Source organism: Manis pentadactyla, chromosome X, assembly GCF_030020395.1.
Source record: "Manis pentadactyla isolate mManPen7 chromosome X, mManPen7.hap1, whole genome shotgun sequence".
Lineage (NCBI taxonomy): Eukaryota > Metazoa > Chordata > Mammalia > Pholidota > Manidae > Manis > Manis pentadactyla.
Window position 1 is genome coordinate 88,914,824 of NC_080038.1, and position 12,847 is coordinate 88,927,670.

The 12,847-nt window shown below is 37.9% G+C and overlaps 1 protein-coding gene across 9 annotated transcripts in view; it reads left to right on the forward strand.

Annotated features, from left to right (window-relative positions):
* The window catches only part of FAM133A (family with sequence similarity 133 member A), a 55,373-nt gene that overhangs the window by 26,683 nt on the left and 15,843 nt on the right, over positions 1-12,847 (forward strand). For 5 of the 9 annotated variants that reach the window (XM_036919623.2, XM_036919618.2, XM_036919619.2 and 2 more), the window contains exon 3: positions 1,458-1,543. The gene's annotated coding sequence lies outside the window, so the exon portion shown is untranslated. The remainder of the gene's footprint in view (positions 1-1,457; positions 1,544-12,847) is intronic. The other 4 variants (XM_036919622.2, XM_036919615.2, XM_036919616.2 and 1 more) reach the window with 1 other exon arrangement.

A 12,847-nucleotide genomic window follows, 5' to 3' on the forward strand; every position in this document is an offset into this window, starting at 1 on the left:
AGATGCTGTAGAATCACTACTTGTCTTCTCTGTGTTGCACAGCCCTCCCCGTGCCCTCCCCACATTATACATGCTATTCATAATGCTCCCTTTCTTCCCCCCCTTATCCCTCCCTTCCCACCCATCCTCCCCATTCCCTTTCCCTTTGGTAACTGTTAGTCCATTCTTGGATTCTGTGATTCTGCTGCTGTTTTGTTCCTTCGGTTTTTTTCTTTGTTCTTATACTCCACATATGAGTGAAATCATTTGGTACTTGTCTTTCTCTGTCTGGCTTATTTCACTGAGCATAAGACCCTCTAGCTCCGTCCATATTGTTGCAAATGGTAGGATTTGGTTTCTTCTTATGGCTGAATAATATTCCATTGTGTATATGTACCACCTCTTCTTTATCCATTTATCTACTGATGGACATGTAGGTTGCTTCCACATCTTGATTATTGCAAATAGTGCAGCGATAAATCTAAGGGGGCATATGTCTTTTTAAATCAAGGATCTTGGCTTCTTCAGGTAAATTCCCTGGAGTGGAATTCCTGGGTCAAGTGATATTTCTATTTTGAGTTTTCTGAGGACCTCCATATTGCTTTCCACAGTGACTGCACCAATATACATTCCCACCAACAGTGTAGGAGGGTTCCTATTTCTCCACATCCCCACCAGCATTTGTTATTTCCTGTCTTTTGAATGTTGGCCATCCTAACTGGTGTGAGGTGATATCTCATTGTGGTTTTGATTTCCATTTTCCTGATGATTAGTGATGTGGAGTATCTTTTTATGTGCCTGTTGGCCATCTGTATTTCTTCTTTGGAAAAATGTCTCATCAGGACCTCTGCCCATTTTTTACTCAAGTTATTTGTTTTTTGGTTGTTAAGGCATTTGAGTTCTTTATATATTTTGGATGTTAGCCCTTTATCAGATGAGTCATTTACAGATATATTCTCCCATACTGTGGAATGCCATTTTGTTCTACTGAGTGTGTTCTTTGCTGTACAGAAGCTTTTAAGCTTGATGTAGTCCCACTTGTTCATGTTTTATTTTGTTTCCCTTGCCAAGGGAGATGTGTCCAGGAAGAAAATGCTCATACTTATATTCAAGAGATTTTTGCCTATGTTTTCTTCTAAGAGTTTTATGGTTTCATGACTTACATTCAGGTTAGGCAACCAATTTTAAGTTGGAAAAAATGTGAAAGCAAGAGCAATCTGTAGTTAGAGTAGGTAGTTACTTACAATTGATTACACAACTGTAATGGTGAGAAAGTGCTAATCATATCCTTTTAAGGAGGGTTATTACTTGGCCTGAATAAATGAACCTTTTGTACTGGTCAGCATACCTTTTCAAATTTGGTTACTTTTTTGTTGTTGTTACTTTAAGTTTTAGTTCCATAACCTAAAACTTACCACCAACCTAGGGCAAGGATTTTAATAAATATTATCTTATTTCTCATTTCTCTTTGATCAAAGTAGAAGAACCTGAAAAGCAGACTGGAAAGAAGCAGCTGGGAAGGTGACAGGAAAACCACTAACAGTGTTCCTGGAAGCCAGTTGAGGTAAGTGTTTCAAGGACAAGGGTGTGATCTACTCTGTCAATTGATGCTGATTGATAAAGTTAAGATAAAGAATGAGAATTGATCATTAGCATTAGTGACATGGAAATCATTACTTATCTGGACAACAAAAGTTCCTATGGGATGGTTGAGGTCCATTGGTGTGGGTTCAAACGAGACTAGGAAGAGAGGAGTCAAAAATTCTGTATAAACAGCTCTTTCCAGGAGTTCTACTAAAAAAGTACAACAGAGAAGTGGACCAGCAGATAATAGGGGAAATGGGCTTGAGAGAGGGGTTTTTGTTGATTTTTAAATGAAACAATATCATATTTATCTGCTCATTTTTAAGAGAGCTTTAGTAGTGATCACTATACACATAGATCCTTTCTTTATAGGACCCATAATCTGTGGAGGGAAATAGTATTAAACAAAGATTATACAAATATTTAAATAATTATCATTACAATGAGTATCAAAAGAAGCACAAGGTCCTGTCAGAGTACAGTTGTCAAAAGTAACTTTTACAGGAACATCAAGAAAAGTTTCTGTAAATAAATGATATTCAAGTTGCACTTAGGGAGAATAGTACATGCAAAGGCCCTGGATAGAGGAAATATGGCATATCTGAGATACTGAAAGAAAGCCATTCAGGGGAATGAGGGAAGAGGGTGAGTAACGCAGAAAGTAAAGTTGAAGAGATAAGGAGTGACCAGATTATTTAGGTTGGAACCCATAGTCTCAGGTAAGGTCTTTGGTTTTTATGCAAAGAGCATTAGGGATACTTGACTATATGTTGGCCAAGAAAAATGAAACAGCAAAAATTGAAAGATAAAAGGTGGAACAGATAGGAAGCATAATGGAAAGGTGAATTGCATGACCACTATTTATACTCCAGCAGACAGGATATGAAGTTTATTTGTAGCTTCATAATCAGTTATTTCCCCATACATACAATTCATCCCATTTTCAGCAACTGAGAGATTTGTTTAATTGATGGAATCACATGGTAAACAGGTCCTATTTGTTAAGATGGCCCCAAAATAACAGATCATATCACTTCTTATTTAATGTCCTCCAATAGCTCTCTTTTTTTGTCTTAAAAATTAATGTTTCCAATTTTTTATTATGAAATTTTCAAGCCCATAAAAACTTGAGAGACTTTTGCAGTGAACACCTATATACCCACAATCTAGAGCCAGGAACTTTTATCATTTTGTTGTATTTGTTTTCTCTGTTTTGCTGTATGATTTGAAAGTTACAGACCTCATGATACTTCATATACAAGTTTTTCAGCATGTATCCCGTAAGAATAAGGGCATTCTCTCCCATACTCTGAATATTATATTTAAGATAATGAAAAATAATTCCTTGATAATATCTAATACCCATCAATATTAGATATCCCCTCAAATCTTTTTTAACAACTTTATTGGGGAATAATTTTCATACATGAAAATTATTGAAAATTATTAACTTATTATATGAAAACATTATACCATTATGATATATAATTTGTTAGTAATATATAAATTTTATAAGCTATATTATTTCTATGTATAATACTTAAAATATAAAGTATGTGAAACATTATGTGAAAATTACTCATTCTAGATGTAAGGTCAGTAATTAACTGCAAATTTATAAAAGCTGTGCAGCCAATCACCACAATATAATTTTAAAATATTTCCATCACTCAAAAAAGAAACTTCATATACCTGTTATTTATCAAACCACAATAAAATTAAGGTTCATGCATAACATTTAATTACACCTCTTTAGATCTTTTTAGAAAAATCTTCTTTTTATCCGTGCAATTTTAAGGAAAAAAACAGCTTGTTTTTTTCATTGAAGTATCATTGATATGCAATCTTATGTTGGTTTCAAATATACAACAGAGTGGTTCAACAGTTACCCATATTATTAAATCCTCACCCCCTCTAGTGCAGTTACCATCTATCAACTTAGAAAGATGTTACAGAATTATTGACTATATTCTCCATGCTGTACTATTGTCCACATGACTAACTTATATTGTGATTGTTAATTATTGTGCCCCTTTTTTCCCCTACCTTCCCCCATCCCCTCCCCCTTGGTAACCACTAGTCAATTCTCAGTATCTCTGAGTCTACTGCTATTTTGTTCCTTCTGTTTTGCTTTGTTTTTTTTTTTTTGTTTTTTTTTTTTAAATAATTATTTTTTATTGAAGGGTAGTTGACGCACAGTATTACATTACATTAGTTTCAAGTGTACAACACAGTGATAAAACATTTATATACATAAATCTAGGTTCCAGCTATCACCCTACCAAACTGTTACAATATCTTGACTATATTCCTTATGCTATACATTACATCCCGGTTACTTATTTATTTTACCATTGGAAGTCTGTCTTTTTTTATTTATTTATTTATTTATTTATTTATTTATTTATTTATTTATTTATTTATTTATTTATTTATTTATTTTTGTGAGGGCATCTCTCATATTTATTGATCAAATGGTTGTTAACGACAATAAAATTCTGTATAGGGGAGTCAATGCTCAATGCACAATCATTAATACACCCCAAGCCTAATTTTCGTCAGTCTCCAATCTTCTGAGGCATAACAAACAAGTTCTTACATGTAGAACAAATTCTTACATAATGAATAAGTTACATAGTGAACAGTACAAGGGCAGTCATCACAGAAACTTTCGGATTTGCTCATGCATTATGAACTATAAACAGTCAGTTCAAATATGAATACTCATTTGGTTTTTATACTTGATTTATATGTGGATACCACATTTCTCTCTTTATTATTATTATTTTTAATAAAATGCTGAAGTGGTAGGTAGATACAAGATAAAGGTAGAAAACATAGTTTAGTGTTGTAAGAGAGCAAATGTAGATGATCAGTTGTGTGCCTGTAGACTGTGTGTTAATCCAAGCTAGACAAGGGCAATAAAACATCCAAGTATGCAGAAGATTTCTCTCAGAACAGGGGGGGTGAGGTTCTAAGCCTCACCTCTGTTGATCCCCAATTTGTCACCTGATGGCCCCCCTGCGACTGTGCCTGTCTTAGGTTGTTCCTCCCTTGAGGAATCTTACCCGTCACTGGCTAACCAGTCATCTTCCGGGGCCATACAGGGAAATGTAAAGTTGGTAAGTGAGAGAGAAGCCTTACTGTTTGAAAAGGTTAGCTTTTTACTTCTTTGCATATTTATGCCCTGTGGCTTCTATGCCCAGCATTTGTCTTGAGGTATCTTTACCACTTGGAAGAATTATGATACTCGGTAAATTTGATATGAGGCACAAATTCTATTTAAGGGTTGTAATTAGGAAGGAAGAAGAAAAGCTATAGAAATAGCAGGCGGAAGAAAACATGGGAAGATTGATTATTTCTTTGACATATCTTCTTGTAGAGTAACTTCAGCATGTATAGGTTTTAAACTACTAATTAAATTGCGCACACACATTAATATAATAGGAGTATAGTTACATAACCAAAGCATACCTGTAATAACCAGCCATCTCCAGTGAAACCAAGAAAACCAGTTAGGCACCTTAGGCATTTGTGAAAACTTATCTATGATATGGTGGATATTGTCCAACTGAACTTGAACAGTCTGAGAGAAATCAGACAAATTAAAACAACCCATTCCTGGGGAATGTTCACATCCCTTATGTTCTTTTAACAGTAAATAGTCTGTAGTTGTAAGATTTTGGAGCGCTACAATTTGCACTTCTCCTAATTCTTGGTTGAGTTCCAACAGTATAGATCCAGTCAAATTTGTTGTTTTACTGTATGCACAGGCCAGCTTAGATATCTCCTTCCTCATTCCCATGGCAAGTCCAGGAGCTGGTGGGATGAGTGCATCTACAGCTGTAGCAGTGCGTGGATCGTTGTTGGGGTTTTTTGATGATCATCTTCTGGCATAAGTCTTCCAGAGAGTGCTGATGTTGGAAGTTCTCTTTCATTTCGTATCTTAGTTCATTTTTGGGGTAGACCAATTAGGCTTTGATCTTCTGTATAGACACAAACAGACCCTTTGCCTACACTTTTATATGCCCTTTATACCCTTGTGTAGAACTCATTGGAGGTTACCACACAGGAACTGCCCTTTTTTTTTTTTTGTTATCACTAATCTACACTTATATGACGAATATTATGTTTACTAGGCTCTCCCCTATACCAGGTCTCCCCTATAAACCCCTTTACAGTCACTGTCCATCAGCATAGCAAAATGTTGTAGAATCACTACTTGCCTTCTCTGTGTTGTACAGCCCTCCCTTTTCTCCTACCCCCCCATGCATGTTAATCTTAATACCCCCCTACTTCTCCCCCCCCTTATCCCTCACTACCCACCCATCCTCCCCAGTCCCTTTCCCTTTGGTACCTGTTAGTCCATTCTTGAGTTCTGTGATTCTGGTGCTGTTTTGTTCCTTCAGTTTTTCCTTTGTTCTTATATTCCACAGATAAGTGAAATCATTTGGTATTTCTCTTTCTCCGCTTGGCTTGTTTCACTGAGCATAATATCCTCCAGCTCCATCCATGTTGCTGCAAATGATTGGATTTGCCCTTTTCTTATGGCTGAGTAGTATTCCATTGTGTTTATGTACCACATCTTCTTTATCCATTCATCTATCGATGGACATTTAGGTTGCTTCCAATTCTTGGCTATTGTAAATAGTGCTGCGATAACCATAGGTGTGCATCTGTCTTTCTCAAACTTGATTGCTGTGTTCTTAGGGTAATTTCCTAGGAGTGGAATTCCTGGGTCAAATGGTAAGTCTGTTTTGAGCATTTTGATGTACCTCCATACTGCTTTCCACAATGGTTGAACTAACTTACATTCCCACCAGCAGTGTAGGAGGGTTCCCCTTTCTCCACAGCCTCGCCAACATTTGTTGTTGTTTGTCTTTTGGATGGCAGCCGTCCTTACTGGTGTGAGGTGATACCTCATTGTAGTTTTAATTTGCATTTCTCTGATAATTAGCGATGTGGAGCATCTTTTCATGTGTCTGTTGGCCATCTGTATTTCTTTTTTGGAGAACCGTCTGTTCAGTTCCTCTGCCCATTTTTTAATTGGGTTATTTGTTTTTTGTTTGTTGAGGCGTGTGAGCTCTTTATATATTCTGGATGTCAAGCCTTTATCGGATGTGTCATTTTCAAATATATTCTCCCATACTGTAGGGATCCTTTTTGTTCTATTGATGGTGTCTTTTGCTGTACAGAAGCTTTTCAGCTTAATATAGTCCCACTTACTCATTTTTGCTGTTGTTTTCCTTGCCCGGGGAGATATGTTCAAGAAGAGGTCACTCATGTTTATGTCTAAGAGGTTTTTGCCTATGTTTTCTTCCAAGAGTTTAATGGTTTCATGGCTTACATTCAGGTCTTTGATCCATTTTGAGTTTACTTTTGTATATGGGGTTAGACAATGGTCCAGTTTCATTCTCCTACATGTAGCTGTCCAGTTTTGCCAGCACCACCTGTTGAAGAGACTGTCATTTCGCCATTGTATGTCCATGGCTCCTTTATCAAATATTAATTCACCTTATATGTCTGGGTTAATGTCTGGATTCTCTAGTCTGTTCCATTAGTCTGTGGCTCTGTTCTTGTGCCAGTACCAAATTGTCTTGATTACTATGGCTTTATAGTAGAGCTTGAAGTTGGGGAGTGAGATCCCCCCTACTTAATTCTTCTTTCTCAGGATTGCTTTGGCTATTCGGGGTCTTTGGTGTTTCCATATGAATTTTTGAATTATTTGTTCCATTTCATTGAAGAATGTTGCTGGTAGTTTCATAGGGATTGCATCAAATCTGTATATTGCTTTGGGCAGGATGGCCATTTTGACGATATTAATTCTTCCTTGCCACGAGCATGGGATGAGTTTCCATCTGTTAGTGTCCCCTTAAATTTCTCTTAAGAGTGACTTGTAGTTTTCAGAGTATAAGTCTTTCACTTCTTTGGTTAGGTTTATTCCTAGGTATTTTATTTTTTTGGATGCAATTGTGAATGGAGTTGTTTTCCTGATTTCTCTTTCTGTTGGTTCATTGTTAGTATATAGGAAAGCCACAGATTTCTGTGTGTTGATTTTGTATCCTGCAACTTTGCTGTATTCCGATATCAGTTCTAGTAGTTTTGGGGTGGAATCTTTAGGGTTTTTATGTACAGTATCATGTCATCTGCAAATAGTGACAGTTTAACTTCTTCTTTACCAATCTGGATTCCTTGTATTTCTTTATTTTGTCTGATTGCCATGGCTAGGACCTCCAGTACTATGTTAAATAACAGTGGAGAGAATGAGCATCCCTGTCTAGTTCCCGATCTCAGTGGAAATGCTTTCAGCTTCTCGCTGTTCAATATAATGTTGGCTGTGGGTTTATCATAGATGGCCTTTATTATGTTGAGGTACTTGCCCTCTATTCCCATTTTGCTGAGAGTTTTTAACATGCATGGATGTTGAACTTTGTCAAATGCTTTTTCATCATCTATGGAGATGATCATGTGGTTTTTGTCTTTCTTTTTTTTGATGTAGTGTATGATGTTGATGGACTTTCGAATGTTGTACCATCCTTGCATCCCTGGGATGAATCCCACTTGGTCATGGTGTATGATCCTTTTGATGTATTTTTGAATTCGGTTTGCTAATATTTTGTTGAGTATTTTTGCATCTTCGTTCATCAGGGATATTGGTCTGCAGTTTTCTTTTTTGGTGGGGTCTTTTTCCTGGTTTTGGTATTAGGGTGATGTTAGCTTCATAGAATGAGTTTGGGAGTATCCCCTCCTCCTCTATTTTTTGGAAAACTTTAAGGAGAATGGGTATTATGTCTTCCCTGTATGTCTGATAAAATTCCGAGGTAAATCCATCTGGCCCAGGGGTTTTGTTCTTTGGTAGTTTTTTGATTACCGCTTCAATTTCGTTGCTGGTAATTGGTCTGTTTAGATTTTCTGTTTCTTCCTGGGTCAGTATTGGAAGGTTGTATTTTTCTAGGAAGTTGTCCATTTCTCCTAGGTTTCCCAGCTTGTTAGCATATAGGTTTTCATAGTAGTCTCCAATAATTCTTTGCATTTCCGTGGGGTCCGTTGTGATTTTTCCTTTCTCGTTTCTGATACTGTTGATTTGTGTTGACTCTCTTTTCTTCTTAATAAGTCTGGGTAGAGGCTTATCTATTTTGTTTATTTTCTCGAAGAACCAGCTCTTGGTTTCATTGATTTTTGCTATTGTTTTATTCTTCTCAATTTTATTTATTTCTTCTCTGATCTTTATTATGTCCCTCCTTCTGATGACTTTAGGCCTCATCTGTTCTTCTTTTTCCAATTTCGATAATTGTGACATTAGACCATTCATTTGGGATTGCTCTTCCTTTTTTAAATATGCTTGGATTGCTATATACTTTCCTCTTAAGACTGCTTTTGCTGTGTCCCACAGAAGTTGGGGCTTAGTGTTGTTGTTGTCATTTGTTTCCATATATTGCTGGATCTCCATTTTGATTTGGTCATTGATCCATTGATTATTTAGGAGCGTGTTGTTAAGCCTCCATGTGTTTGTGAGCCTCTTTGCTTTCTTTGTACAGTTTATTTCTAGTTTTATGCCTTTGTGGTCTGAAAAGTTGGTTGGTAGGATTTCAGTCTTTTGGAATTTTCTGAGGCTCTTTTTGTGGCCTAGTATGTGGTCTATTCTGGAGAATGTTCCATGTGCACTTGAGAAGAATGTATATCCCGCTGCTTTTGGATGTAGAGTTCTATAGATGTCTATTAGGTCCATCTGCTCTACTGTGTTGTTCAGTGCTTCCGTGTCCTTACTTATTTTCTGCCCAGTGGATCTATCCTTTGGGGTGAGTGGTGTGTTGAAGTCTCCTAGAATGAATGCATTGCAGTCTATATCCCCCTTTAGTTCTGTTAGTATTTGTTTCACATATGCTGGTGCTCCTGTGTTGGGTGCATATATATTTAGAATGGTTATATCCTCTTGTTTGACTGAGCCCTTTATCATTATGTAGTGTCCTTCTTTATCTCTTGTTACTTTCTTTGTTTTGAAGTCTATTTTGTCTGATATTAGTACTGCAACCCCTGCTTTCTTCTCACTGTTGTTTGCTTGAAATATGTTTTTCCATCCGTTGACTTTTAGTCTGTACATGTCTTTGGGTTTGAGGTGAGTTTCTTGTAAGCAGCATATAGATGGGTCTTGCTTTTTTATCCATTCTGTTACTCTGTGTCTTTTGATTGGTGCATTCAACCCATTAACATTTAGGGTGACTATTGAAAGATATGTACTTATTGCCATTGCAGGCTTTAAATTCGTGGTTACCAAAGGTTCAAGGTTAGCCTCTTTAGTATCTTACTGCCTAACTTAGCTCACTTATTGAGCTGTTATATACACTGTCTGGAGATTCTTTTCTTCTCTCCCTTCTTGTTCCTCCTCCTCGATTCTTCATATGTTGGGTGTTTTGTGCTGTGCTCTTTCTAGGAGTGCTCCCATCTAGAGCAGTCCCTGTAAGATGTTCTGTAGAGGTTGTTTGTGGAAAGCAAATTCCCTCAGCTTTTGTTTGTCTGGGAATTGTTTAATCCCACCATCATATTTGAGTGATAGTCGTGCTGGATACAGTATCCTTGGTTCATGGCCCTTCTGTTTCATTGTATTAAATATATCATGCCATTCTCTTCTGGCCTGTAGGGTTTCTGTTGAGAAATCTGACGTTAGCCTGATGGGTTTCCCTTTATAGGTGACCTTTTTCTCTCTAGCTGCCTTTAACACTCTTTCCTTGTCCTTGATCTTTGCCATTTTAATTATTATGTGTCTTGGTGTTGCCCTTCTTGGATCCTTTCTGTTGGGGGTTCTGTGTATTTCCGTGGTCTGTTTGATTACTTCCTCCCCCAGTGTGGGGAAGTTTTCAGCAATTATTTCTTCTAAGATACTTTCCATCTCTTTGCCTCTCTCTTCTTCTTCTGGGACCCCTATAATACGGATATTGTTCCTTTTAGATTGGTCACACAGTTCTCTTAATATTGTTTCATTCCTGGAGATCCTTTTGTCTCTCTCTATGTCAGCTTCTATGCGTTCCTGTTCTCTGATTTCAGTTCCATCAATGGCCTCTTACATTCTATCCATTCTGCTTATAAACCCTTCCAGAGTTTGTTTCATTTCTGCGATCTCCTTTCTGGCATCTGTGATCTCCTTCCGGACTTCATCCCATTTCTCTTGCGTATTTCTCTGCATCTCTGTCAGCATGTTTATGATTCTTATTTTGAATTCTTTTTCAGGAAGGCTGGTTAGGTCTGTCTCCTTCTCTGGTGTTGTCTCTGTGATCTTTGTCTGCCTGTAGCTTTGCCTTTTCATGGTGATAGGAATAGTCTGCAGAGCTGGGACGAGTGACGGCTGGAAGAACTTCCTTTCTTGTTGGTTTGTGGCCCTCCTCTCCTGGGAGAACAGCGACCTCTAGTGGCTTATGCTGCGCATCTGCACGCAGACAGGGTTTCTGCTTCCTGCCCGGTTGGTATGGAGTTAATCTCCGCTGTTGCTGTGGGCGTGGCCTGGCTCGGGCAGCTTCTCCAAAATGGTGGAGTCGCGTTGGAGCAGGAGCTGCTGGGAGGCTATTTATCTCTGTAAGGGGCCTCCCTGCTCCCTGCAGCCCAGAGGTTAGGGTGCCCAGAGATCCCCGGATTCCCTACCTCTGGATTAAGTGACCCGCCCTGCCCCTTTAAGACTTCCAAAAAGCACCCGCCAAAACAAAACAACGACCACCAAAAAAAAAAAATAAAGGAAAAAATTTTTAAATTAAAAAAAAAAAATTTGGTCGTTCGTTTTTCTTTATTCTCCGGTGCCAGCCTCAGGCCTCTGCTCACCGGTCTTTCTGCCCTGTTTCCCTAGTATTGTGGTCCCTATCCCTTTAAGACTTCCAAAAAGCGCTCGCCAAAACAAAACAGCAAAAAAGCAAAAAAAAAAATGGCCACGCACTTTTCTTATGTCCTCTGACACCCGGCCTCCAGTGCCTGCTCACTGTTCTTGCTGCCCTGTTTTCCCAGTATCGAGGACCCTGCACTCTGGCCCGGATGGCGGGGGCTGGGTGTTCGGCAGTCCCGGGCTCTGTCTCCCTCCCGCTCTGCCTATTCTTCTCCCGCCGGGAGCTGGGGGGAGGGGCGCTCGGCTCCCGCAGGGCCGGGGCTTGTATCTTACCCCCTTTGCGATGCGCTGGGTTCTCTCAGGTGCGGATGTGGTCTGGATATTGTCCTTTGTCCTCTGGTCTTTATTCTAGGAAGGGTTGTCTTTGTTATATTTTCATAGATATATGTTGTTTTGGGAGGAGATTTCCGCTGCTCTACTCACGCCGCCATCTTCCGCCCCTCTGCCCTTGCTTTGTTTTTATATTCCACAAATAAGTGAAATCATATGGTATTTTTCTTTCTCCACCTAACTTATTTCACTGAGCATAATACACTCTAGATCCAGCTGTTTGTTTTATAGACTGTCTCATATTCTGGATGCATCCACTTTTCCTCATTATGTCATTTAACTTGTTCCTCCCCCCAAGCCAATGTTATCTACTCCTAATCCAGTATTTTGCATGAAAGTCTTGATTAGATTATCCTGACATATTTGGAATAAAGCTCAAATTAGTTAATTATTTTCCTTCTCTAAAATGTAAGCTTTGTGGTCATGGACTTTATCTGTCTTATTTAACACTAGCACCGGGCTCATAGTAGGATCTCCTTCAATGTTTGTTAAGTGAATAAGTGAATCACCTACATTCAGATTGTATATTTTTGCCATGTGGAGACAATTTTAGTGTAAGGTATTTTTCCATTTTAAAATGTATTGTGGTCAAAATAAAGTTATAGAACCATGATTTATTTTCTAAACCAATAATTCATACTGATGAAAAGCAGGTTTTCTTCCATTTCAGTATGCCATAAACATTTTAGGTATTTCTCTAATTTTTAGGATATCAAATTTATTTCCATGATGAGAAATTTCATGCTCAAATATTTTGGAATAGATTAAGCCAACTATATTACAAAATTTTGACAAGGCTTCTTGCCAGACAATTTAAGAGATTATGTAAGTAATCCATATATTCATATTTAGAGCTTTTAAGGGATTTCAGGTTAGAATCAAATTCTGCCAAGAGAAAAACAATTATCTAGAGTTACCGAGCTTCATGTAAATCAAGCCGATGTAGTGGGATCTTCAGATTCCTAATTCAGGCAGTTTATAAGTAGATTATTTCAGTATCAGTTAATGGTTAAAAAAGATTCAGGGAATTTAGGTGAAAACAGATGACTTCCTAGTATGGAACTTTATGTTCCTGAAGACTGCATGACA